Below are 27,162 nucleotides of genomic sequence, written 5' to 3'. Positions count from 1 at the left end.
CCTCAGGCGGACCCCTCTACATAGTATAGCCCCAGAAAGCTTGGGGACCAAGTAGTATTAGAAGCTCAGAGGGGTAAGGGTCCCTGACTAGTTAGCTCCTAAATGGAAGGGGCCCTTTGCACTTTTCCAAGCACTCCAACTGTTATTGGGCTTCAGAGAGTCAGTGGCTGGGTCTACTTCATTTAAGTCTCCACAGGACTCCCCCAGAAGGAAGGCTGTCACTCCTCTTCCTGTGAGCTAATGGAAGACCTTACGCTCCTCTTCAAACAGAACTGCTGGAGCTGCTCATTATTGTCTCTCCACTTGTGCCCCACCTGAGATACCCATTAAATGCCTTTTGGCTCTCCTCTTTCCCAGGCTCCTCTATGAAAAATAAGAAACTAATATCTTTGTAAAATATTTCTGATATAATAGCTAGGTGCAGAAGCCTCTCTGACTGCTAGATATGCCATAAACAGTGCCCTCCCAGCTATGATAGGTTACCGAGAAATTCTAGTGCCCATAGGAAGGGATGATGCCCACTCTCAGCAGGAAGCAGCTAAGAACAGTCATTGTCCCCTATACTTGCAAACATGCTAATTTTATAGAAATAAAATGAGTGAAAGACAGGGGTAATAGAAGCAGAGCCTGGCTGGTCTCCCCACAGTAGAGGCCTCTCCATGTCCCGGGCCTCACCATTCCTTGACCTATAGCTTAACAATAGATCATCTCCCTGCAAATTGAACTCCAAATGTCCCCTGTCCCACCAGTTCCGTTTTAGAAAATTACCCTGAAACTTATGATTAATACCCATAGGATTACTAATCACAATCTCTATGGTCTAGCATTCTTTCCAGGCTACTCGCATCATTGTACCTGGGTTAATGATTCCATGAGTGACTCATGATGCCGGAGGAAAGGCTCCATGCAGACCCCCAGAACTCACAAAGCCTCTGGAGGACCACCAGGGTTTTCCCTTAAATACCCCAAGCCGGTCTGAGAATGTTAAGGCAGTTTTTGGAATTGTTAACCCTCTGACTTCTCAGACCACTTGTGCTGTGATAATAAACACTTATTCTATAATCCAACTCCTGTGTGATCTATTGGCTAGGCAGCGCAGGCAGCACGAGCCCCAGACTCAGGTGGCCTTTGGTTTCAACCCAAGACCAGGACTAGGCCTGTGTAACCAAGACCATTTTTGTTCTTTCCTTCCTTCACTTCATTCCTATCTCACAAATAATGAGAGGCCAAGCACTCACTATAATGTTATTCTTTCTTTTCTCCTTTAATTTCTGCCTGTAAATAAAACTGAACATGGGGCATCATCACTAAACCGACTTCACAGGACAAAATGTGGAACTGGTTGCACACAGTCAATGCCCAGCAATGATATGAGATTTGAAAGAATACTTTTTCCATTGGCACATATTGCAATACATAAATACACGATTAGTAACATCTCAAAAAACTTAGAGGAATTGCTGGAGCTACCACCAAAGTAGGGGCCAATAAGGAAAAATCAATAAATTCCCTTGCATGACATGTGTTAGACAACAGAGTGGCTCTTGATCATCTACATAAACAAGGTAGGATTTGCAATTTTCTCACGGATCCTCTCTTCACTTTAGTTTACATATTGAAACATGTCAAAGCAGCAAGCTACAGAATTTCTGAGCCAAGGGACAGGATGGGATTTCATACCCATTTTAACTCTTTAACTGATTTAACTCATTTCCACTGATGAAAATTGCTCAGTATCCCAAGGGCTTGCACAGCGTCACAAATGGAATTCATAAGGATTCCCTAACACCTGCAGTCAGGATACAAGGCTTAGTTTTTGCCTATACGCATGTTTTATGGTCAAAGAACTCCTTCTGCTTTGCTTATTTTGTCCTGAGAAGCATTGGTACCCACGTCCCAGTTTCCCATTTCTCATCAATCCACAGTGTTGGGATACAGACCCCAGAGTCACTACATTAGAACTGCCCTGCTCAGCATGGTCCTGCCACAGCACAGGTGTCCAGCTGGCTTCCCCTCAAAGATGCTGTTACCAAACAGGGGTCTCTCTAGCTGCCTCCTGGGACACCCACCTTCTGGGAAATCTCAAACTGCTTTTGACAGGACCCACATAGTACATCCCATCAAGACACACAGATTCCTCAAAACCTTTCCCCAAAATTTGTCAATACCCTATAAATAAAGAGGCCCTCCAAGGCACCAAGCCCATCATAAAAGATGATAAGGTTCAGGATCTTATTATCTCCTGTACAGATCCATAAGGCAGGGAGGAGAGAGGACCATTCATGTTTAGGGCTCAGATAACATTCTCTTGTGGAGGAGGAAGTGGTATTGGGGAGTGTCCTCTGGACATGTGCCAGCAAAGAGGGAAATCGGGAAAGGCCTGGGTCCCATATCACTAGGCCTCCGCCTCTGGGGTTCAGCCAGTTGGTGAAGTCAGTTCTACCTTGTGGATACCTGACTGGGATGAAATGAAATACTATTCCAACCATAATTTTTAAATATTTATTTAAGGGGACATAATATTCTAAATATTTTAGCAAACACAATATTTTCCCAAAAATATGATTAAAGGACTTGCTTTCTAGTGTAAGCTATTACAAAGGAAGATCAAATATTATCATGATCAAAATGAATAAAAGGATGGTTTGGTAAAAGCAAAAAGATATCAGAAACATTAATATTGGACAACGGAGCCAATCTGAATAAAGTTCAGCTGACTTTATCTCAGATCATTTGACTATCAAAACAAAATGAAACAAGAACACTACTTAAGGATTATAACAGATTGCATGAAGCAAGAATCAGAGTCTATACAAGCAAAAATCTAAAATACTGTAAAAAGGAAACCTGTTGCATACCATGATGAGGACAAGAAAAATAATGGGGGAAATACCATCATTTTGCAACTATGGTAAAAATTGATTTGGGCAATAATCAGAAATAAATGCTAAAATTTGTGAAACCTTGAGAATTACAAAGACATAGGTATAGCATGAATGTATCTCAAGACACTTAATGACTTTTTTGTGAAGAAACATGGAAGATACCACATTTACCAAATAATCCAATTTAATATCGCCATTCAGGAGACCTATTAACAGCATGTTCGTCCTGGTCTGATGTACTGATAACTCCTCAACACTTATTTGTATTGCTACAAAGGGTATATAATCTAAATGTAATAAGAAAACATGAAACAAATCCTGTTATTTACATGATTAATAATAAGGAAGAGCTATGGTTAATACCTACTAATCATTCAGGATGTTTGTTGTCAGGAATTCTCTCCATGTCACTTTTCTGATACATACCCACTTGTCACTTTTCACCGAGGTCACAGTCATAGCTGAGGGATGTCTAAGACAGGTCAGTAACAGGTAGATCCAAACCTATAACAGTTCAGCAGAAAACAAGTTTTTTCTTCCTTGCAAAAGTCACACTGTCAGGGGAGGGAACAGTTCCACACAGTAATTCATGAACCCCGACCCTTCCATCGTCATTGTAGGTAAAAGGAACAGCAGACAATATATCGGATGAAAATGTCTTCATGGGGCTTCTTTTACCACTGACAGTCATATTCTACTATCTAAAAGTTGGTGATACAATGCCACATTCAGATGAGAGTGGTTTGAAAATTTAGAAGAGCTGTGGGCCTAAGGACAACAGGAAATGGTTACTGGTGAACATGCAGTATACGGGATAGGGGGCTCCATTTATTAGATTTTTCATATATATATATATATATATATATATATATATATATATATATATATATATGATTTTCGGAAAAGTCATGATGCAGTTTTGCAATGAAAAACATACAAAAAATATGTCATGACTTTTCTGACAACCATATAGCTAGCTAGCTAGATAGATAGATTAAATAAAATTGTGGATTGATTTCTGGCAGGATTTCCCAAATCTGTTACCTTCGTAAGATTTCTTTCATCTGGTTGATATACTATGAAGTTTCTACTGCTCTATGCATTTTCTGCTGTACTGAGAAGGATGGCTTTTTCTTGTAGTTATCACACATTTATCGCAGTCTATATTTTCTTCATTGTGAATTCTCTACTCAGTGAGATTCAATCTTTGACAGAAAGGTTTAAAGTTTTCATTACACAGTATTTCTCCACAGTGGAAGTTTGCTGACGGTTCAGTTCATACAGAATATTTCCTATATTCATTACCTTCACAATGTTTCTTTCACCAGAGAATTCTCGGATGTCCACAAATAACTAAACTTATCCTTAGTGGCTGAAACACTGTCTATATACATTTCAAGGGTTTCCTTCCAGTGTTAAGTTCTTGCTACAGACTGAGTATTTGCCTGCTCCCAAATTTATCTGTTGAAATCTAATCCCCAAGGTGCTGGATTTGGACGCGGAAGCCTTTGAAGGTGATGAAGTCATTAGGGCAGAGCCCTTATTAAAGAGACCCTGAAGCGTTCCTCTGCCCCTTTCTCCATGTGAGGACACAGCAAGAAAATGGCCATCTATCAACCAGAAAGTGGGTCCCCACTGGACACAAAATCTGCCAGCACCTTGATCTTGGACTTTCCACTTTCTAGAACTGAGAGAAATCAATGTTTGTTACTGAAACCTATGGTATTTTTGTTATAATAGCCTGAGCAGATTAAGACAGTTCTCTTATGTTTAGTAAGGAGCTTCCTGGCCCCTTGTCTGAGTTCTGCAATCTTTTCTTGATGCTGACTTGCAAGTTTCCATACATTCAGCATCTTTATGGTTTCTGCCATGAGATCTCTGATGTTCTCAAAAGTGTAATTTCTGGCTGAAAGCATTCCACGTTCCATAACATTTACACATCTTTTCATGTTAGTGAGTTCTCTGATGTACTGCAAGATTTAATGTATGGATGAAAGTTTTCCATAAACATTACATTCATGTTTATTTTATGTGAGTTTTCTGATGCTCTTGAGGTTTGATTTCTGGTGGAAATCTTCCCTACCTCTATCACATTTAAAATGTTTCTCCCTGGTGTGACAAAGCGGATCAAAATATGCCACCCTAAACTATGCCACTTTGTCAAAAGGATGCTTTTGAGCCGAAAGCAACTGAAAAACAGTAGACACAGAAAGACATTTTCCCTTCCCCCACCATCTGCCAAAAGGCAGGGTCTAAATCTCCCTTCATAAAGGTGTTCCCCATCCCCTCTCCTGTATGCCCAAGAGGAGACAACTCTTATCATTGGAGAGGGCACCAACTAATATCTGCATAAACAAATCTTAATGAAATAACACTCTTCTCCCATTGGTTTCCAGTATATTGATTTTCATACAACTTACCATCCGTACTAGCTCTAAACATTTTTCCCTTGTGTGTTCACATCATTCCAAATGTACTGTCCTTTTGTTAAAATGTCATATACCCTCCAGATGTGATCACCAGTTTGGAGTTTTCATGTCATTTATGTGAGGCTCTCCCTATTCATATGAAAGAAATCTTTTCCCCCTGTTAATGTATTTTAGTTTGCAGGGCTCCAGCCACTGAAAGTAACAGAGTACAAGAAAAAGTTATTTATCCTGCTTTTACCTTTTTAAATCAGACAATTCTCTGATGACTTTGCCAGATTGCCACCTTTATAGGATGTTTTGTTTGTGAGTTTTCTGAAGTTTTCATAGGTGAGACTCATTACCGAAAGTGTGTAAATCACTACACTCCCGTGTGAATTGTCTCATAAGTTCAATTTTGAGAGTTAGTTTGCAAATAAAAGATTTTCTGCATTAGTTATACTCATAGCATTTTTTTTCCTGCAGGCATTCTCTGATGTGTTATGAGGACCGATTTCCAAAGAAAAATTTCATGAAATTTCATACATTCACATTTTCCGCTCTGTAAATTCTTTCATATTCCATTAGATATCACATGAACATGAAACTCTTCCAGACTCATAAGGTTTCTCTCCTGTGGTTGGCACTCTGATGTTTTCGAAGGTGTGACCTCTGCCTGAACATTTTTCCACACTGACTACATTCATAGGGTTTCGTCCCTGTGTGAATTCTCTCATGATTTCTAAGGCATGTCTTCCAGCTGATATCTTTTCCACATTCATTACATTGATAGGGTTTCTCCCGAATGCATTTGCTGATGTTTTTCAAGATTTGTCTTCTGGCTGAAAGCCTTTTCACATTCATTACATTGGTCATTTTTCTCCCCTGTGTGAGTTCTCTGATGTTTTCAAAGATCTGTCTTATGGCTGAAAGTTTTACCACATTCAATACATTGATAGGGTTTCTCCCGTGTATGAGTTCTCTGATGTTTTCCAAGATGTGACTTCTGGCTGAAAGTTTTACCACATTGATTACATTTATAGCTTTTCTCACCAGTGTGAGTCTTCTGATATAGTCTAAGTAGTGGTTTGTATGCATAAGATGTCCCACATTCCACACATTCATAGGGCCTCTTCTCCTGTGTGAGTTCTCCAATGTACATTCAGGTCTGATTTCCAGCAGAAAGTCTTCCCATATTCATTACATTGACAGGATTTCAAACCACTGTGAATTCTCTGATATCCTCTGAGGTGTAATAAGGAGATGAAAGCTCTGCCATATTCATTACATTCGTGGATTTCTCCCCTGTGTGAATTCTCTGATGTCTTCTTAGGTGTGACATTCAGGTGAAAGTTTTCCCACATTCATTACATTCATAAGGTTTTCCCCGTGTGAGTTCTCTGATGTACTTCAAGGCCTGATTTCCGCCTGCAAGTTTTCTCACATTCAGTACATTCATACGGTTTTTCCCATGTGATTTCTCTGATGTACTCTGAGGTGTGACATGGAGGTGAAAGCTTTTCCACACTCATTACATTCATACGGTTTTCCCCGTGTGAGTTCTCTGATGTACGTCAAGGCTTGACTTCTCAGTGTAAGTTTTCCCACATTCACTACATTCATAGGATTTCTCCCCTGTGTCAGTTCCCTGATGTTTTCCAAGGCTTGATTTCTGCATATAACTTTTACCACATTCATTACATTGATAGGTTTCTCTCTCGTGTGAGTTCTCTGATGTACAACTAGGGACAATTTCCAGGAAAAAGCTGTCCCACATTCATTACATTCATAAATTTTCTTACCTGTGTGAGTTCTTCGATGTAAAATGAGGGATGAACTCCTACAGAAGGATTTTTGACATCCTTTAAACTCATACTATTGTTCCCTCCCGAGAGTTCTCTGCTGTATATGAAAGAGTGACTGAGAACTGAAGCTTTCCTTGCGTGTCTTATTATCACAAGATTGATCTATTGTGTGAGTTCTCTGTTGTATATTATGGGATGAATTGTAGCTGAAGTTTTTCCCACACTCAAGGATTGCCTTCCGGTGTGAGTTCTTTGATATTCTCTGAAATGTGCTTTTTGACCAAAGTTTTCCCTCTTGTATCAGTTCTCTGAAGTTGAGCGACCTTCCTAAAACTGTTCCCATTTTTATCACATTTAATTTCAAAAAATGCACAGTGACTGTTCTCTGTGTGAATACTTTCAGAGACAACAAGGGCTGATTCATCATGTAGGTTTCCTCTAACTTTATGATTCCTCTAAAGTTAAAAAAAGATCTCTAATTTGTGTAAGCACTGTTCCGTTTAATGAAGGCAGCCTTATCATGCAAAGCATTACCATGTTTATTACATTCAAAGGACTGCCCCAAAGTAAGTTCCTCCACACAACTAAAAGTTTGCACATACTAATTGTAATAAAAAAAACTTGTCTCCGGTATCTGTTCTCTCATTTCTAGTATTGGAATGAGATACATTAAATTAATTCTGAGTCATTATGAGGAGCCAATAGGTAGAGATCCAAGTATAAAGACCTCTCAGTGTCGCATGTAGAGGATTTTTTTCTTGAAGAAACAATGTCTGTGCCCAGATTAAATGGTTTTCCTGAAACTTTCTCTTGCTCTGTAGTCAATGGTTTGTTGGTGGTAAGTGAAACTTGACATAAATACTTGTCTTCATTTTCCTGGCTCGTCTCTAAAAGATCATGTCGGCAGTCTTCTAAAAATGAGAAAGTTAAAAAATTCCTTATGAAATTTAACATATTTTTAATGTCAAAAGTCATAGACATTTGGCCTACTATATGTTTCACATTTTTATTTCATGCTAAGTCTTCCAACATTGTGGTAATTTCAAGTATATATTAACTATATTCTCTTTCCTTGGGAGGCAGGAGGCAGGCTGTAAGAGAAAAAAGGAAAAAGAACTTCGAGGTGAATAGCATATGTATTTTGGCATTTTAAAATATAATTTTTAAACTTGGGCATAAAAGAGCTAAACGATTAATTGGGAACATAAGGGTTTTCACAAAGTTGGATCACCGGGATAGAAAAAAAAAATCAGAGAATGGTATGAACTCAACACCACCACCAACAACAACAAAATGGTTCTGTGTTTTGAGGGGTTCCAGCAGACAAAGGGTTTGGGTTACGGAGATTACCAGGATCTGGGTCCTAAACTATCAAATGAATATTAAAATGTAAAAATACTCCTCAGTCTGTATGCTTCCATTTGGAGGTTCTCCTTTTTCATTCTACATATCAATACCAAAATTAGTTTATAATGAAACAAATTTCCTCATATAGGCCAAATTTTCAGAAATTTAAAGAAACAGTCATCAAACCCAAGCTCTGATTCTCTGGTTATCATTCTTTGGAACACAATAGCCCAAGAGGAAGTGTAAAAGTTCCTGGAGAAAAAGCCATCTTTCCACCTGGATAGGATTCATTGCTCTATTTTGGCTCTGGTACTTTGGTTTTTATTACTGTTGTTTGAGACTAAATCATTTTTAACCAGAAAATCCTAAGTATCTGCTTTTTACAATGCTCACTCATGTTCTTAAAACCAGTTTTAACCATGTCCCATATTTAAGTCTGCTTTCTATATACTTTTTAACATACCTGGTTTCTACCAATTGTGAGAACCTTAGGGATCACATTTCTCTACCTAGTCTCATAAACTTTGGAAATATCCTTTATGTTTAGCTATCATTAAAAAATATTGTAGGTCAGCCGAGTGGCAAGTTGGTAAAAAGTTGGATTGGGACGCCAGCTGTGAGCAGCAGGGCCCCAGCTCAGATGCCATATGAGGGCCAGTGACGCTGCACCCTCTACAGTGGAGATGGTGAACAATGGTTCGACCTGGAGCTGGGTTGCCATGAGTTGTCGGCAACGGCGTAGGCTGCAGTGGGGCTGCCCAGCAGCTGGCATGAGGTTTCATGAGCTGCCATGAGCCACCATGAGCGGCCGTCCAATGGCCAATGAGCAACTGCTTCACCCAGGCAGAGCGCAATGATAATCCCAACATGGGCCAGTGAAGTGACGTCCTCCACAAATAGACTGAAGAACAAAAACACAGCACTTGTCTGATCCCCTTCCCCAATTCCCCAATGCTGTTCCCCTCCCCCAATTCCCCAATAAATTTCTAAAAAATAAAACATAAAAAAAATTAAAAGATTTGGCACTCACAAGTTTCACACAAAATATCCCCCACGATTGAGAGGCATAGGTGATCTATGTAATACATTGAAGCAATCACAGAGTGACCGACAAAGGAAGAAACAAAGAAACATGTCCCAAGTAAAAGATCAGAAAAAATCTCTAGAAATGGAACTAAATGAAATAGAGGTATCCAACCTTTCAGAGACAGAATTTAAAACACTGATGATAAGAATGTTTAAGGAACTTAGTGAGGACATAATGAAGGATAGAGAAATCATAAAAAACAACCAGTTAGAACTAAAGAATACAATAACTGAAATGAAAAACACACTCGAAGGAATCACCAGTAGATTAGATGAAGCAGTATCAGATCAGTAATTTTGAAGACAAAATAGCAGAAATCACCCAGTTGGAAAAACAAAAAGAAAAAATAATAAAAAACTGAAAATAGTTTAAGAGACCTGTGGGACAACATCAAACGCAACAACATTCGCATCATAGGAATACCAGAAGGAGAAAAGAAGAAGCAAGGGATCGAGAACGTATTTGAAGAAATAATGACTGAAAACTTCCCTACCCTGGTCAAGGAAATCAACATACAAGCCCAGGAAATGCAGAGAGTTCCAAACAAGCTGAACCCAAACAGGTCCACACCAAGACATATCATAGCTGTTAGTCTTATAGGATTTCCTTTCTATGTAACCTGATGTCTTTCTCTTGCTGCTTTTAGGATTCTGTCTTTGACTTAAACCTTTGTCATTTTAACTGACTTTTCTACACAAACTCTGCTGGTCAGAAGGGAGTGGCAGGAAATATTCAAAGTGACGCAAAATAAAAGCCTACAACCAAGATTGCTCTACCCAGCATGGCTATCACTTAAAATTGAAGGAGATAAAGAGCTTCTCAGAAAAGAATAAGCTTAAGGAATTCATTACCACCAAGCCAGCATTGCAGGAAATGTTAACAGGGCTTTTTTAAACAGAAGAAAGGGGAAAACAAGCTAACCCAGGAAGATCAGAAATACAAATAACAAAATGGCAATAAATATGCACCGATCAATAATCACTTGAAATGTGAATGGGCTAAATGCTCCAATCAAAAGTCATAGAGTAGATGAGTGGATAAGAAAACAGGACCCATGCATATGCTGTTTACAAGAGACTCATCTCAGATCAAAACACACACACGAACTGAAAGTAAAGGATTGGAATAAGATATTTCATGGAAATGGAAATGAGAAAAAAGTTGGAGTAGCAATACTTATTTCACACAAGGTAGAGTTTAAAATGAAGACTACAATAAAAGACAAAGAAGGACACTACATAATAATAAAAGGATCTATTCAATAAGAGGACATAACCCTGGTAAACATCTATGCATCCAACATAGGAGCTCCTAAATGTATAAAACAGATTTTGACAGACATAAAGACAGAGATCAACAGTAACACTATTGTAGTTGGGGACTTCAACACCCTGTTGTCACCAATGGACAGATCCTCCAGACAGAAAACCAACACGGAAACAGTGGCCTTAAATGACACTTTAGACCAGCTGGATTTAATTGATATTTTTAGAGCATTTCACCCCAAAGCAACAGCATATACATTCTTCTCAAGTGCACATGGAGCATTTTCCAAGATAAACCACATGTTAGGTCACAAAACAAGTCTCAATAAATTTAAGAAGATTGCAATCATATCAAGCATCTTCTCTGACCACAATGTTATGTAACTAGAAATCAATTATAAGAAGAAACCCGGAAAGCACACAAATACATGGAGGCTGAATAATACGCTACTAAATAGCGACTGGGTCAAAACTGAGATGAAGGAATAAATAAAAAGCTATCTCAAGACAAATTAAAATAAAAACACAACAACCCAAAATCTATAGGATGCAGCGAAAGCAGTCCTAAGAGGAAAATTCATAGCAATGCAGGCCTATCTAAAGAAACAATCTCATATCAACAGACTAACTTTACACCTAACTAACTGGAGAAAGAACAGCAAAACAAGCCCAAAGGGAGTACAAAGAAGGAAATAATAAAGACCAGAGCAGAAATAAATGAAATAGAGACAAAAAAAACCACAAAAGATGGGGTGGGGTGAAGCGTGTAGTCCACTATCTCATGAGGGAGTTGAACCAGCAACCTTGTTGCACACTGAGCCATGCAGCCACCCGCCAGCTGCTTGCGGCTGCTCAGCTCCAGGTGCCGTATTTAATCTTAGTTGCAGAGAGGCACAGCCCCACCATCCTGTGTGGGAATTGAACCTGAAACCTGGTTGTTAAGAGCATGTGCTCTCGCAAATAAAAACCACAATGAGATACCACCTCACTCCAGTCAGAATGGCTATCATCAATAAATCAACAAACAACAAGTGCTGGCGAGGTTGTGGAGAAAGGGGAACCCTGGTGCACTGTTGGTGGGACTGCAGATTGGTGCAGCCATTATGAAAATCAGTATGGAGGTATCTCAAAAAAGTGTAAATGGAACTACCGTATGACCCAGCAATTCCACTCTTGGGTATTTATCCAGAGAAACCCAAGATGCTAATTCGAAAAAATATATGCACCTCTATGTTCATTGCAGTGTTATTTACAATAGCCAAGACTTGGAAACAACTGAAATGCCCATCAGTAGATGACTGGATTAAGAAACTGTGGTACATTTATACAATGGAGTATTACTCCACTATAAAGAATGAAATCGTACCATTTGCAACGATATGGATGGACCTAGAGAGTATTATGTTAAGTGAAATAAGTCAGTCGGAAAAAGACAAATACCATATGATCTCACTTATATGTGGAATCTAAAAAACTGAATGAACAAGCAAAGTAAACAGAAATAGTCTCAGAGATATAGAGGAACAACTGATGGTTGCTAGTTGGGAGGGGGGTGGGGATGAGGGAGAAAAAGAAGGGATTAGACAGTATAAATAGGTAACTACAATATTACCACAGGGATATGAAAAACAGTTCAAGGAATATAATTAATAATGTTGTAAATATTTTGTAGGGTGTCAGATGGTCACATGTCTTGTTAGGGAGACCGCTTCATGGATGGGGTAGAGGCTTGATCACTGCACTGTACACCTGAAGCTGATGTTGTATAATATTGTATGTCAACTATAAGTGAACATATATATATATATATATGGTCATGGGACGTGGAGTATAGTGTGGGAGTGGAGCCAAGGGAATTGTAATAGATATGTATGATATGGGGGGAAGAAGTGGGGTGGTGGACTGGGGGAGGGGGTTGTCACTTTGATGGGTAAAAAGTGTAACTATTACACTGTGTTGTACACCTGAAACTAATTTTTAAAAACTGTTTATTTCACAATAAAAAGTAAAAATAAATAAAATAAAAAAGAAATTTTGGAGGTCTGATGATATTCTGCCCTACAAAATGGTTCTTAAGCATCCCAAGTAAGGCCTTAGCACCTACATGAGTAGAATGATGTAAATTGTAGAGAAGCTTCCATTAAGAAAATCATTGAATGAGGAGTTTTCCTTGGGGTCTGTGAGCCATCTGTGAGGTTTAGGCGAGTACCCACTTCCCTGCTGCCTTTCGTTTTTTCCTTAGGGGTATAGACAGGTTGGAAAGTAGGTTTATGGGTAAAGAAGAACAGAGCTTGTGAGGGAACTCTAAGGAATGCGGTTGAGGGCTGTCTGGAAGAGGGCCCAGGTCCACTGTTCTGAAATTATAACCCTTCCTACTAAGAGCAGCTGACTTAGCCATAGGTTTAGTAAAATTATTTCCTGAGATATTTCATCTGTCCCTGATTGGTGGCCCTGACAGTGGATGACAGAAACTTTAGTAGGGCCCTGGATTGTCTCAATAACTATAAAATCTCTTTTCTGTGCTTCATGGGGCTGCTCTGAGTGCTTAGAAAGTCCCTATCTTGCCAGAAGGCGGCATGAGCATGTAGGACATGATGGGCATACTTTGAGTCAGTATAAATGATGACTCTTAGGTCTTTAGCTAGAAGCAAGGCTCTGGTTAAGGGTATTAATTCGGCCTTCTGAGTCGAAGTATGGGTGGGTGAACCCCCATCTCTATTCTATTACAGTGGTGGAAGATACAACAGCATGCCTTTGGGACATCAAGCAACTCCCATCTGTGAACGAGATTTCTTCAGAGTCTGGAAAGTCAGCATCTTCTAAATCCTCCAGAGGAGAGTGGGAAAAGTTTAGAATTTCGAGGCAATCATGTTGGGTTGGGGAGGCGGGATATGGCAATAAGGTAGAGGGGTTTAAGGTATTGCAGGGCTTGATGGTTAAGTCTGGAGAGTCTAAAAACAAGGTTTGGTATTGGGCAAGCCTGTTGTTTTACAGCCAGTGTAATGTCTTGGAAATTAAGGACATCTATGGCCTGGTGGGGGGTAAAATTAGTTAAAGGTTGACTAAAGGTGAACTTCTGAGCCTGCTTTAATAGTGAGGCTAAAGCCACAAGAACTCTGAGGCAGAAGGGCCAGTCTTTTGCTCCTGGGTCTAAGATCTTAAAGAGAGAAGCAGCAAGCCTGGAATCTGAGCCTAGGTTCTGGACAAGGAGCCCTAGGGCAATTCCCCTCCTCTCGGAGATACAGACTGACAAGGGCTTGGACACATCTGGGAGAGCTAAGGCAGGAACTGCAGTTAGAATCTTCTGAAGGGCACAGAAGGTGCACTTGAGCTCTGCATTCCAGTCTAAGGGCTCTTGCTCCAGACCCTTAAGGGCCTCATAAAGAGGCTTTGCTACGACCCGAACTGAGGAATCCAGATGCGGCAGTAGCCAGCCATGCCTAAGAAAGTTAGTAGCTGCCTCTTGTTGGTTGGGGGCTCTAGGGAGGCGATGAGTTCCTTCCTCTCATTGCTAACCTGTCATGCCCAGGTGAAAGAATAAATCCTGAGTAAATTACTTGGTGCTGGGAAATCTGAGCCTTTGAGGCACATACTCCGTATCCCCATTCTGTTAAAAAATTTAAAGTTGATATTGTATGCTGACCTGAACTTTCCTTCTCCATGCTACAAATAAGGAGGTTATCAACATACTGGAGGATAGTACTTCTGGGAAGGAAAAGGTTCCTAAAATCTCCACTTAGAGCCTGGCCAAAAGGATGAGGTCTGTCTCCAAAGCCTTGTGGTAGGACAGTCCAGGGATATTGGTGGCAGACCTGAGTGTGGGGGTCTTGCAGGTGAAATCAAATAAAAACTGAGGCTGTGGATCTAATGGAATACAAAGGAAGACCTCCTTTAAATCCAGCACAGTGAACCATTCAGTCCCTGGAGGGATTAGTTCTAGTAGGGTATAATGCTTAGGGACTAAAGGATGAATTGCAATTCCTGCCTCATTGAGAATCCTTAGGTCTTTAACTAACCTGTATTGTCCAGATGCCTTTTGACCAGTAAAATAAGCATATTGCAAGGTAAATTGAAGGGGATTAAAAGCCCATGCCTGAGAAACTTGTTGATGGTAGGCTGAATCCTGAGAAGTGCCTCCCTGTTAATGGGGTATTGGGGGTTACAGGGAAAAAAGTAGGGTCTTTCGGCCTAATCTGTACTGGAGTTAGAGGAGTTGCTCTGCCGGGAGTTTTCTGATCCCAGACAATGGGGTTGACTTGTCTTTTGATCCAGGGAGCGATCACAGAGTGGCTGGGGTTAAATGCTTGAGAAGGGAAAACAGGCTGCAGAGCAGTTATTAGAGTAGGGTTAGGAGACATTTGTACGGAAGCTTGTAGCTTCTGCGTATGTCATCCTAAAAGGGTTTTGGGGCACTGGTGACTAATTAGAAAGCTATGTGTAAAAGCGAGACACCCAAAGGAACAAGGGAAAGGTAGGGTCAATAACCTGTTAAGAGGAGGTTGGAGGGAAGTGTAGGGCTGGGGTGATGAATTACAGCCGAGAATGTGGCTCCTGTATCAAAAAGATAGATAACATTCTTATTTGCCACATCAAGCATTACCCTGATCTCAGCCTCTGTGATGTTGAGCAGGGGAGCCTAAATGAATCCCAGGACCCATCAGTTGAGGTGGCTCAGAGTCAACGATGACTGATATTGGCAGCTGGTTGCAGGAGCCGCCTTTGGCCTTTTAGGAGTTGAGACAGCCTCCTTCCTCAAGGGAAGAGGGGACAGTCCTTCTTGTGCCTTTTGGAAAGGGGATATGGGTCAGGGGGCCCCCTCTTGTCTAGATGAAGCCAAGGCTTACTCCAGTGTCATTCCTGATGACAGTTGTAGCAGGTGTTTGGGCCCATCTTGGTGGCCTCCCTCCTCATGGGCCCAAACCTGTCACTCTGTGAGGGCAGGGTGCTAGCAAGGGCAGCACTACTGCCTGAGCCCTTCTCAAATCTTGTTTTACCCCTCCGTACCCTAGACTCCCTTTCCACTTCATTCCTATTGTTAAAGACCTTAAAGGCTGTATCTAAGAGGACTGGAAGTGGAGTCTGGGGACCCAGCTCTCATTTCTGAAGCTTCCTTCTGATATCGGGAGCTGATTACCCAATAAAATGTGAGTCAGGAATAGTGATGCCCCAGGGCCGGCCGAGTGGCTCAGTTGGTTAAGAGCTCGCTCAAGAGTTTGAGCTCTGAGCAACAGCGGTTCAAGTCCAGCCCGAGCTGAGCAGCCACTGAGCTGCCAACAGGTGGCAGGATGGCTCAGCTAAAAAAAAAAAAAAAAAAAAAAAAGAATAGTGATGCCCTGATGGCTAGATGCATCCAGGTTACTGTATTTTTGGGGGGCGTCAGCTAAGCAGGATTGAAAGAGGGTTTTCATCCAGTCTTTAAGTAATTTCCCTCAGTTTCTCATGGTTAACTGGTTTAATAATGCCCTTTTTTATGCCCTCCATAAGAAGGTGACCATATGGTCTCATGTAATCCTGCCCTGTTGGCCAGCTTGATCATTCCAATCAGGATTACGATTTGGAATAGCCTCGGTCCCAACCCTGTGCTGTCCTAAATTCTGAGCAGCTAGCTCATTTGCGTATTTTTGGGCAACAGCCCAGGTACAGTGTTTTCTTCTAAGGAGCAGCAGGTGATTAAAATGATGTGAATGTCCTGCCAAGGAAGATCACAGGCTATGGTCAGGCCCTGGAGTTCCTTAATGAACTTACAAGGGTCTTCAGAACAGGTTCCTAATTTTGTCTCTGAGCTAGATCTGTCACTGGGAAAGGGACATGGACCCTAACTGTAACGGCCTCTCTGTTTGTGTCCCCCCCGGAGGGGCACCATGGAGTCTGCTGTAAAATGAACTCCAGTATGTGTGGTGCCTGCAGGACAGGGACCTGGGGTAGAATAGGGAGGGGGAGCTGGAGAAGAGGTGGAAGGGTAACGAGGTTTGAGAAAGGTGGATTAGGGGCCGGCCGAGTGGCTCAGTTGGTTAAGAGCTCGCTCAAGATTGTGAACTCTGAGCAACAGGGTTGCTGGTTCGATTCCAGGCCCAAACTGAGCTGCCAAAAGGTGGCAAGATGGCTCAGCTACAAAAAAACAAAACAAACAACAAAAAAAGAGAGAGTTAGGAGAGGTAGGAGGTGGGTTTTGAGGTCTAGGAGGAACCCTAGGTTGTCTGAAACATCTGGAGGAAGAGAAAGGAAATTTCACGACATACGCGGCATTGTTTCTGAGGTTTGGGTTGGCTCAGGGCCATACAGGCTTAGACATATGGAACCTCAAGCCATTTGTGAAGGCACCTACACAAAAGATCTAGTTGCATGATGGTATTATAGTTCAAAGTGCCATTAGTTGGCCAGACCTCCTGATTATCTAGTTTATATTGAGGCCAGGTGGGGTGCAAAAGAAAAGCATTTTGTTCTTTAAAAAGTAGAGAGGTGAAATTTGGTCCAATTCTTGATAAGACAGCCAAGATGGGAATCAAGAGGGACAGAGGAGTCGCCGCCCATGGTCCTAGGGATGGTGGTCTTGTGATAGCCAGACTAGGAGATCGAGGGACGTCCCCCAAGTTTCTCCGGAGTTTCTGACTCAGGAGTTGTGGAATTAACTCAGTTTTGCCAAGTACTGCAGGGAAAGAAATGACCATAATTTGTGAGGATATCCCCACCACACCTAAGATTGAGGGTCAGAGACCCAGCCAGTGGAATTCCCTGCAGCCCACAGCTGTTGCAAGGTGTATCACTTACCAGCCAAAGCCCTCTTGACCCATGGAGGTGGCGATGAACCTCCAGGGAAGCAAAAGAATGAGAGAGTCACTGCAAGAACTACAGGGAGTGGCCAGTGGAAAAGGAGTCTGTGTGCCTTTGACTTGTGAGCATGTCCCATGAGCGGGTTTTTGTCTTACCCCTGCTGGGACCTAGTCTTAGAGTCCTGGACCACTACCAGATTATTGTGTCTCAAAAAACTTCTTTAAACAGGCAGACGACCTGGAGGAATTTATGTATCCATTCCATACCCATTAAGAGTGCGCCCAAGGGACTCGCCTATCCCCAAGAAATAGAAAGGTGCCTCACACAAGGTCTGGCAACGGGATTCCACAACTTACAGAGGTTGGACTTATGGTTCCACTAGAGAGTAGCCCCGGCCAAGGAATTTCAGTTTCCAACCCTCAAGGGAGGAAATCCACAACAGGCTCTGGAGGCGGGCGAGAGGAGGTAGAGTCCAATTCCTGGGTTCGTCACCAAAATGTATTAGTGCTAAAATTAACCTCTGGACGTTTGCAGAACGTGAAAGGAGTCACAAGACTCAGAAAAGTAGGAAACAAAAGAAAGTTTTATTAAAGGTTGGGGAGAGAATGCCCATGGCAGTGTCTAAAGGAGAAGGCTGCCCCAAAGTGACGAAATGTAGGACTTTTGTTTTTTTATGCTGATGCAGGCACTAGTTCTTTGCTGTTGTTTACAGTTGCGAATGGCCCCTTCTGAGAACTATTGTCATAGTTGGTTTCCTCCAAAAAATCTCCAGGTGGTTGTCAGTCTGCAAGGGTAGTGTTAACTGGGAAATCAAAGCTGAAAAAGGTTCATCTTTAAACCTATTCCTCTAGCTCCCAGACTCATTATTACTAACTTTTTCTGACTCAACAGTTAATCTTTAGGCATATTCCTGTTGGCTCCTACACTCATTCTCATTAGCCCTTTCTTTCACTCATCACTCACTTTATTCCTTCCTATCCCACAAATAATATGAGACCAAATACTCACGATAATGTTTCCTCTTCCCCCTTAATTTCTGCCTGTAAATAGAGGGTACCAAAAAAATGTATGCACATTTTAAGAAAGGAAATATCTCTATTAAAATTATAATATGTTCTGATAACAAAAGATGGCAAGTCACGTTTGACTTCTGCAATTACAAGAGGTGCTCAAAGTGGTTACCATGAATGTACACACTCTTGATTACAGGGAAATACAGCTTGAGCAATGCTGACCGAAGTGTCCACTTGTATACATTTTTTGGCACCCCTGGTAGAACTCAACCTGGAGAATCATCTTTAACTGACTTCGCAGGACAAAACATGGAACTCGTGGCACACATATCAATGCCTAGCAATTGTATGAGATGTGAAAAAATACCTTTTCCTTGGTAAGGTATTACACTAAATACATGATTAGGTACTTATCACATACCTGAAGGGAATTGCAGGAGTTACTACTGAAGTAGTAGACAACAAGGAAAAAAATCTATAAATTCCCATGCATGGACTTATAATAGACAGCCAAATTGCTCTTAACCATCTAGCTCAACAAGGTAGGGGTTGCTCTAAGTGTTAACACCTCCTCTTGTACTTGAATAATACACCTCTGGTGAAAGAGACGGGAATAGATAAAATATGGGCAAAACCCAAGTGACTAAATACAGTGCCCGATGACACCTCACAGTTCTTTAATATCTTCAGCTGACTGCCCTAAGGTATTGACTCCTGGTTCAGGTCTATTCTTCAAATTGCACTTACCATTTTGCTTCGTATTATATGAAGTTTTGCTGTCCTAAAACTTTGTTTTCCATAGCTCAATGTTATAAAGTCACCACTCTGACAATGGTCGCTCAACACTTTCAGATGATCACTAAGGCCTCTGAGTCTTCAGAGGAAAAACCACAAGGCACTAGAGGAGACATCCGCCCTTAAAGAAACATAATGGTAAAGACTTCCTGTGTTCTGGCTCAATTGCTCAAGTGTGGCCTAAGGCGCCTAGGAAAAAGTAAAACCACGTTCCCTTGTATGTGGGATAGAATATACTGGAAAGAAGTCCTCCTTGCGACGAGAGACCAAAGACACTTTTAATAAGTGATCAGTGTTACTTTCTGATGATTGATCAGTGAGGCTTTCAAGGAAAGACCTCAATCCAATGGGAGAAATATAAAAAATAACATAAACGGAGACACTTTAAAATGGAGTTGGAGCTGCCATCCCAGAGGAAGCACTTTGCCCATCTTAGTCCCCAAATCTTTCGAATGTTAAAAAACCTTGGAATGGGCAAAAAAACCTTGCACTGGGGCTAAAACAGCATTGCCGCCTAACAAGACAGCAGATATTATTACTGGCTGAAATTTAAAAATATTCTTTAGAATTAGCATCAGTATGAACTGAAATTTTAAAATTTGCTTTAGAATTAGCATCACGATGTTGGCTTGTCAGCACATACAGAAATTCCTTCTATTCATGGAATTGCTCCCCTTCCCTTTCTCAACAATACCCCTTGCTTTGCTGCATCATATTGTTTCTGCCGAAATCTGTACTCACTAATAGCTATTTGTTTCGATCTCCAATAAATGCTTGTTGCCTCTCACTTTGCTCCTTTCGTTTTAGGTCAACAGTTTATAACTGGGTTTTGTAAACAATTCATACATTATCCCAATAATTCATCAATAAAAACTCTAAGGCCCTGCATGTGTGCTTTTATGGGGAGAGGCACAAGAGGAGAGAGGAGAAATGTTGTAATCAACTCGGCAATTTTCTCAGGGCTCCTCTCTTCCCTTTACATAATATATAGAAATGTGTGTGTGCGCACGCGTCAAAGCAGCAAGCTTCCGAATGCCTGAGCATCTGTGTATGTTTGTGTATGTGCGTCAAAGCAGCAAGCTTCTGAATGCCTGAGCCAAGGAACAGGGTGGAGTTTCACATCCTTTTTAACTCTTTAACTTACTTAACTCATTTTCACTGATGAAAATTGCTCAGTCTCCTAGGGCCTTTCCCAGACTCGCAAATGAAATCCACATGGACTCCCCAACACCTCCAGTCAGGGTACAAGGGTTAGTTCTTCCCTGTCCTCGTGCTTTATGGACAAGAACTACTTCTGCTTTGCTTGTGTTTTGTCCTGAGAAGCAATGGTGCCCACATCCCAGTTTCCCATTTCTCATCAACCTACAGTGTTGGGACAGAAACAAGCGTCGCTACGTTAAAATGCTCTTTCCAATGCAGTCCTGCCACAATGCAGTTTTCCATGCGGCTTCCTGTTGAAGAGACTGTGACCAACTAGGGGTCTCTCTAGCTGCCTCCCAGGCACCCACTTCTGTGCAAAATCTCCATCTCCTCTCAACAGGATCCACAGACTAACCCCAGTCGAAAAGTCAGAGATTCCTCAAAATCTCTCCCAAAAATTAATCAATACCCTATAAAGAAGCCCTCCAAGGCATCAAGCCCATAATAAAGATTATAAGGCTTAGAGTCTCATTATGTCCTGTACAGATCCATAAGGCAGGGAGGAGAGAGGACCATTCATGTTTAGAGCTCAGATAACACTCTCTAGTGGAGGAAGTGGTATTGGAGAGTGTCCTGTGGACATGTGCGAGCAAAGAGGGAAATTGGGAAAGGCCTGGGTCCCATATCACTACACCTCTGCCTCTGGGGTTCAGCCAGTTGGTGACGTCGGTTCTACCTTGTGGATACCTGACTGAGATGAAATGAAATACTATTCCAACCAGAGTTTTCAAATCTTTATTTAAGGGTGCGTAATGTTCTAAATATTAGAGCAGAGCTCTTATTAAAGAGCCCCGAACAGATCCATTGCCCCTTCCACCATGGGAGAACACCACAAGAAGATGGCCATCTACGAAGCACGAAGTGGATCTTCACCAGACACCAAATCTACCAACACCTTGATTTGGGACTGCCACTTTCCAGAACTGTGGGAAACCAATGTTTGTTATTTAAGACAACCACTCTATGGTATTTTTATATTAACATGTTAAGCGCCAAGCCTGTTTTATCTTCCTTTCCGGTTAGTCCGCGATGTCCTATTTCACTGATATCCTTTCTCTTCAGTCAGTTGTCTGGTTTGTGCTCCAGTGTATTTTAAAAAATTTTTCTTTACCCATAACAGTGACAATGTCAGTAGAAGAAATGTGTGAAAGCAATTCAAGTGAAATTAGTTTTCCTAATATAAGAATATTGTTGGGAGCCGGCTGCGCCTCAGTGTCTGACATGGCCAAGCACACTGCTATTGTGACAAATTCTGAAGCTCTGACTGAGAAACAGATACTGCTTTATATCCTGGAAAATTTAAATTTCCCTTTGGATGCCCCCCAGTAGGACGAAGATCTGACACCCCTTCTGATACTGATTATTTTGTTTACCTTAACCGAATAAGTTTTAGATATATTACAATAATTCTATTTTATACACTGAAAGCAATCTTAGTCACACTGTTAGTTTCTTAGTAATAGACAAAATATGCACCTTGTAATTCTTAAGATCCTGTTTAGCCAGTAGTGTTTGAGATAATTGCTAGGTAGTCATAGTAAACATCCTTTGGTTGCTAAGGCCAGAAACTCAGCTCTAGACACATAGTCATTATAGGTAGAGATTGAAACATAGTTAAGATAAGTTAGTCATTAGTATAGAACAGATCAGGCTGTACCCTGTAACAGAAACATTTCGAGGAAGTAAACCTGAGAAAAACAACTTCTAAGGAAAATAGACCCTGGGAAAGAACATCGAAACTATGTAAAAAAACAACTTCCTAATGGGTAAAAGTTTAACTCTGGAAAAAACAGCTCAATGATGTAATGGTCAACTGTCCAGTATAAAAAGGGACATGCTGAAAAATGAAGAGACACTTCCTCTTGAAAACTAGTCTTTCTCCGCTAGTCTTTCTTCGCCGACGCCATCCACACCTGAGGGAACCCCTGGACTCGTGGGAGCTGGACTCCTGCAGAGTATAATTTTTAAAATTGTGTATCGTCAGTCATCAGTGACTGACACGGTCAGAATGGAAAGTATAGTGTCAGTCACATGGCACTTAACATGTTAATAGCCTGAACGGAAAAGACAGTTCTCTTATGTTTATGAGGAGCTTCCTGAGGAACTTCCATGTTCATCAGCTTCATAAATTTTGGCCCCTTCTCTGAGTTCTGCAATCTTTTCTTGATCCTGACTTGGAACTTCTCTACATTCATCATCTTTAGGATTTCTCCCCTGAGTTCTCTGATGTCCTCAAAATTCCATAACATTTACAGGGCATTTCATGTGTGTGAGCTCTCTTAGGTAATGCAATATTTGTTGTTTTAATGGAAGTTTTCCCATATTCATTACAATCATGTCAAATTGTGAATTTTCTGATGTTCTCTGAGGTTTGACTTCCGATGGACATCTTCCCTATTTCTACATTTACAGCTTTCTCCCTGGTGTGATCAAAAAGATCAAAATATGCCACGCCAAACTATGCCCCTTTGGCAAAAGGATTATTATGAGCAAAAGCAACTGAAAAACAGTAGACAAAAAAACCCTTTTCATTCTCCTCCATCTGACAAGTCAGGGCAGAAGTCCCCATTCACAAAGGTGTTCCCCACCCCCTCTCTGGTATAAGGAAGAGGAGACAACCCGTATCATTAGGGATGGCACCAACTAAGATTTCATTAAGTTTTGTTTATGCAGATACACTCTTCTCCCATTGGTTTCCCCGAATAATTGATCTTCCCACAACTTACAAACTGTAGAAGCTCTATAGCATTTTTTCTTTGTCTTGTCACTTCGTTGCATATGTATTTTTCTTTTGTTTAAATGGTATATAAGCCTCCAGGTCTGGTCACCTCTTTGAAGTTTTTATTTCATTTATGTGAGGCTCTGCATATGCATATGAAAAAACCCATCTTCTTCTGTTAAAGTGTTTCAATTTACAGGGCTCCAGCCACGGAACCTAACAGAGTACAAGAAAAGTTATTTTTCCTTCCTCTGGCTTTCTACAACTGACAAGTCTCTGACAATTTTCTCACATTACCACTTCCATAGGATTTTTTACCTTTGTGAGTTTTCTGATATTTTCATAGGTGAGAGTCATTGCTGAAAGTGTATAAACCACTACACTACCCTGTGTGAACTGTCTCATCAGTTCAATTTTGAAAGTTGGACACAAATGTTTTTCTGCATTGTTACAGTTGTAGTATTTCTTCCCTGTATGCAGTCTCTGATGTACTATGAAGGCTGATTTCCAAAGAAAAAATTTCCCACGTTTCATACATTCAGTTTTTCCCCTGCACGAAATCTCTGATGTCCTTTGGGGTATGACATGAAAATAAACTCTTCCAGATTCATAGGGTTTCTCTCCTGTGGTGAGTGCTCTGATGTCTTCTAACATGTGACTTCTGGCAGAATATTTTTCCACATTCATTACATTGATAAGGTTTCTCTCCTGTGTGAGTTCTCTGATGTCGTGTGAGGTGTCCCATGGTGGTGAAAGCTTTTCCACATTCACGACATTGATATGGTTTCTCCCCTGTGTGAGTTCTCTGATGTTGTCTGAGGAGTGATATGATCGTGAAAGCTTTTCCACATTCACATTGATAGGGTTTTTCCCCTGTGTGAATTCTCTGATGATACGTAAGTTGTGCCTTCTCCCTGAAAGTTTTTCCACATTCACGACATTGATAGGGTTTTTCCCCTATGTGAGTTCTCTGATGTTTTTTAAGGCTTGATTTGTGGTTGTAACTTTTACTGCATTCATTACATTGATAGGGTTTCTCCCCTGTGTGAATTCTCTGATGAGTTGTAAGGTTTGGCTTCTGCTGAAAAGCTTTTCCACATTCATTACATTGATGAGGTTTCTCCCCTGTGTGAGTTCCCTGATGTACAACAAGGGACAATTTCGAAAAGAAAAATGTCCCACATTCATTACATACATAGATTTTCTTCCCTGTTTGACTTCTTTGATATAAAATGAGGGATAACCTCCTAGAGAATTGTTGACATTCATTACACTCATAGTGTTTTTCCGTTGCCTGATTTCTCTGCTGTATACCAGAGGATAACTGACAACTAAAAGTTTCCTCACGATTTTTATTATCACCAAAAAGCTCTGTTGGGTTAGTTCTCTGTTGTACATAAATGGCTGAATTGTAGTTCAAGTTTTTCCCACACTGAAGGGGCTGCACTCCTGTGTGATTTCGCTGATATTCTCTGAAATGTGCTTTTTGATCACAACTTTTCTCTCTTATATCAGATCTCTGAAGTTGAGCAACCCTCTTGAAGCTGTACCCAATTTTATCACATTTATCTTCAAGAAATTCACAGTGACTCTTCTCTGTGTAAATACCTGTGGAGACAACAAGAAATGATTCATCACATAGGTTTCTTCCAAATTTATAATATTGGGTTGCCGGAAAAGCCATTATGCATGTTTATGACAAATCGCACTACTTCATTTTTGGAAATATTAGAGCCTTTCATATCCATGTTATTGTATCTCATTTGACAGATGACAGTTCTAGGTTCATTCTAAAAAATTATTGAGCGCTTTGGTTGAGTTTGGGAGATTTTACAAGTTGAAGACGGAAGACCAAGCTGTGCACTTTTGCCATATTTTACTGTTTTACTTTTATAAAGGGAAGAACAAACGTCAAGCTTGTGAAAAGTTGCATAAAGTTTATGGTGACAATACTCTACAAGAACGTCAGTGCCAACGATGGTTCACGAAAATCCGTGCTGGTGATTTTGATCTCAACAACGCTCCTTGGTCAGGGAGGCCCACCGAGGTTGAGGACGACATAATAAAGGCATCGATCGAGTCAAACCCATGTTACATGACACGAGAGATTGCAGAAACATTGAACAGCCATCATTCACGCGTTCACGACCACCTGAAGCTGGGATATGTAAGCAAGCTCCATATTTAGGTTCCGCATGAACTCAAAGAAGTTCATTTGATGGCGCATATAGACATCTGTAATATGCTCATTAAACGTGAGAAAAACAATCTTTTTTGAAGCGACTGATAACTGGTGATGAGAAGTGGATTGCTGACAACAATGTGGTGCGCAAACGGTCTTGGTTCCAACATGATGATTCACCTCAAACGACATTGAAAGCAGACATTCACCAAAGGAAGGTTATGCTCTCAGTGTGGTGGGATTTTAAAGTGTCATGTTTTTCGAGCTCCTACCAAGGAATCAATCAATCAACTCGAATGTGTACTGTCGGCAATTGGACAGTTTGAACAAATTTATCATCCAGAAACATCCAGAGCTTGTTAATTGTAAAGGAGTTTTTTTCCATCGCGACATCCAAGACCACAAACAAGTTTGATCATCCGTCAAAAATTACTGGAGCTTGGATGGGATGTGTTGCCACACCCACCACACTCACCTGACCTTGCAACCATCAGAATTCCACTTGTTTCGCTTTCTTCAAAACTCCTTGTGTGGTATAATGTTCAAATCAGATGAGGCTGTAAATCAGCACCTTGTTCAGTTTTTCGCCAATAAAGACAGGTCCTTCTATGAGTGAGGACTTATGAAGCTCACTGAAAGATGGCAAAAGGTTATCGAACAAAATGGGCAATATATCACTGATTGATCTTCTTCTTTACATAAATAAATGACCTTTGAAAAACAGACAAAATTCATCTTCACTTTTCCGACAACCCAATACATTACAATTTAGTCAGATTCTAGACCGTTTGGTTCTAGGAAACCCCATTCAAAGTGTACAATTTCAATTTGTAATATAATAAAATTTGTTAAAAAGAATATGCTGTCACCAAAACCAAAACCAAACAAAACAAAAAAACCTTGCAGGAATTGGTAACGTTGAGGGTGTGGAGAGTGCCAAGAGCTGTTTCATAAATGTCCGGAATACAGCAGTCCCTCAACTGACCAAATAATTCGCAGAAATTGAACTGAGGTGCTGGGGCTTTGTACTAAGGGTGGGACAATGGCCCATTCCTTTTTAGGAGCTCTTTTATGAGTATCTGTATGTTCTGAATGATTGTGTCGAATGCATCTCCTCAGAAGAGTATGTCATCAAGGTAATAATCCTATCTGTGGTTCTGAAGAAAGGTGGATGTGGTTAAGATTTTGCCTGCAAAGACTGTGTGCAATGGCCATAACTGAGGGGTGGGTTCACTGAGTTCCACTTGTCAAGCTAATTAAGGGTAAGTGTCAAACGTGTAATTTCATTACATTACTTGGGTCAGTAGGTCCATGATGCACTACAATAGGTGCTGTGTTGACCACACTGCATCATTTCAATGGCCTCATTGGTGTCAAGCAAGGAAGGGGCAGACATTATGGTTCTCTTGCCCAGATATGGAGCAGAGAGGACGGAAGACATGATGCTTGTCAGCTGTCAATGATAGACATAAAAAATGCAGGGGCCGGCCGAGTGGCGCGCTGGTTAAGAACTGGCTTGGGACGCCAGAGGGCCCCGGTTCAGATCCCACATATGAGGGCCAGTGACACTGCCCTCCACAGCTAAGATGCTGAACAAAAGCTCAACTTGGAGCTGGGCTGCTGTGAGTCGCCGGCGATGGCGTAGGCTGCAGCCCCTGTGGCAGTGGGTTGCCATGGGCTACCGTATG

At 41.1% G+C, this 27,162-nt stretch overlaps 1 long non-coding RNA gene and 1 pseudogene across 1 annotated transcript in view; one reads left to right on the top strand and one right to left on the bottom strand.

Moving 5' to 3' along the window:
* LOC109371909 (uncharacterized) overlaps positions 1-5,632 on the top strand; it is a 50,082-nt gene extending 44,450 nt beyond the window's left edge. The window contains exon 3 of the long non-coding RNA XR_002121955.1: positions 4,369-5,632. This is a non-coding gene — a long non-coding RNA (uncharacterized LOC109371909). The remainder of the gene's footprint in view (positions 1-4,368) is intronic.
* Positions 5,633-5,696: 64 nt separating this feature from the next.
* Positions 5,697-27,162, bottom strand: part of LOC109371907 (zinc finger protein 585A-like) — a 37,615-nt pseudogene continuing 16,149 nt past the window's right edge.

This window comes from Hipposideros armiger, unplaced genomic scaffold (genome assembly GCF_001890085.2).
Source record: "Hipposideros armiger isolate ML-2016 unplaced genomic scaffold, ASM189008v1 scaffold_599, whole genome shotgun sequence".
Lineage (NCBI taxonomy): Eukaryota > Metazoa > Chordata > Mammalia > Chiroptera > Hipposideridae > Hipposideros > Hipposideros armiger.
Note: the sequence above shows the minus strand (reverse complement) of the source record. Positions and strands in the feature narration are given on the sequence as shown.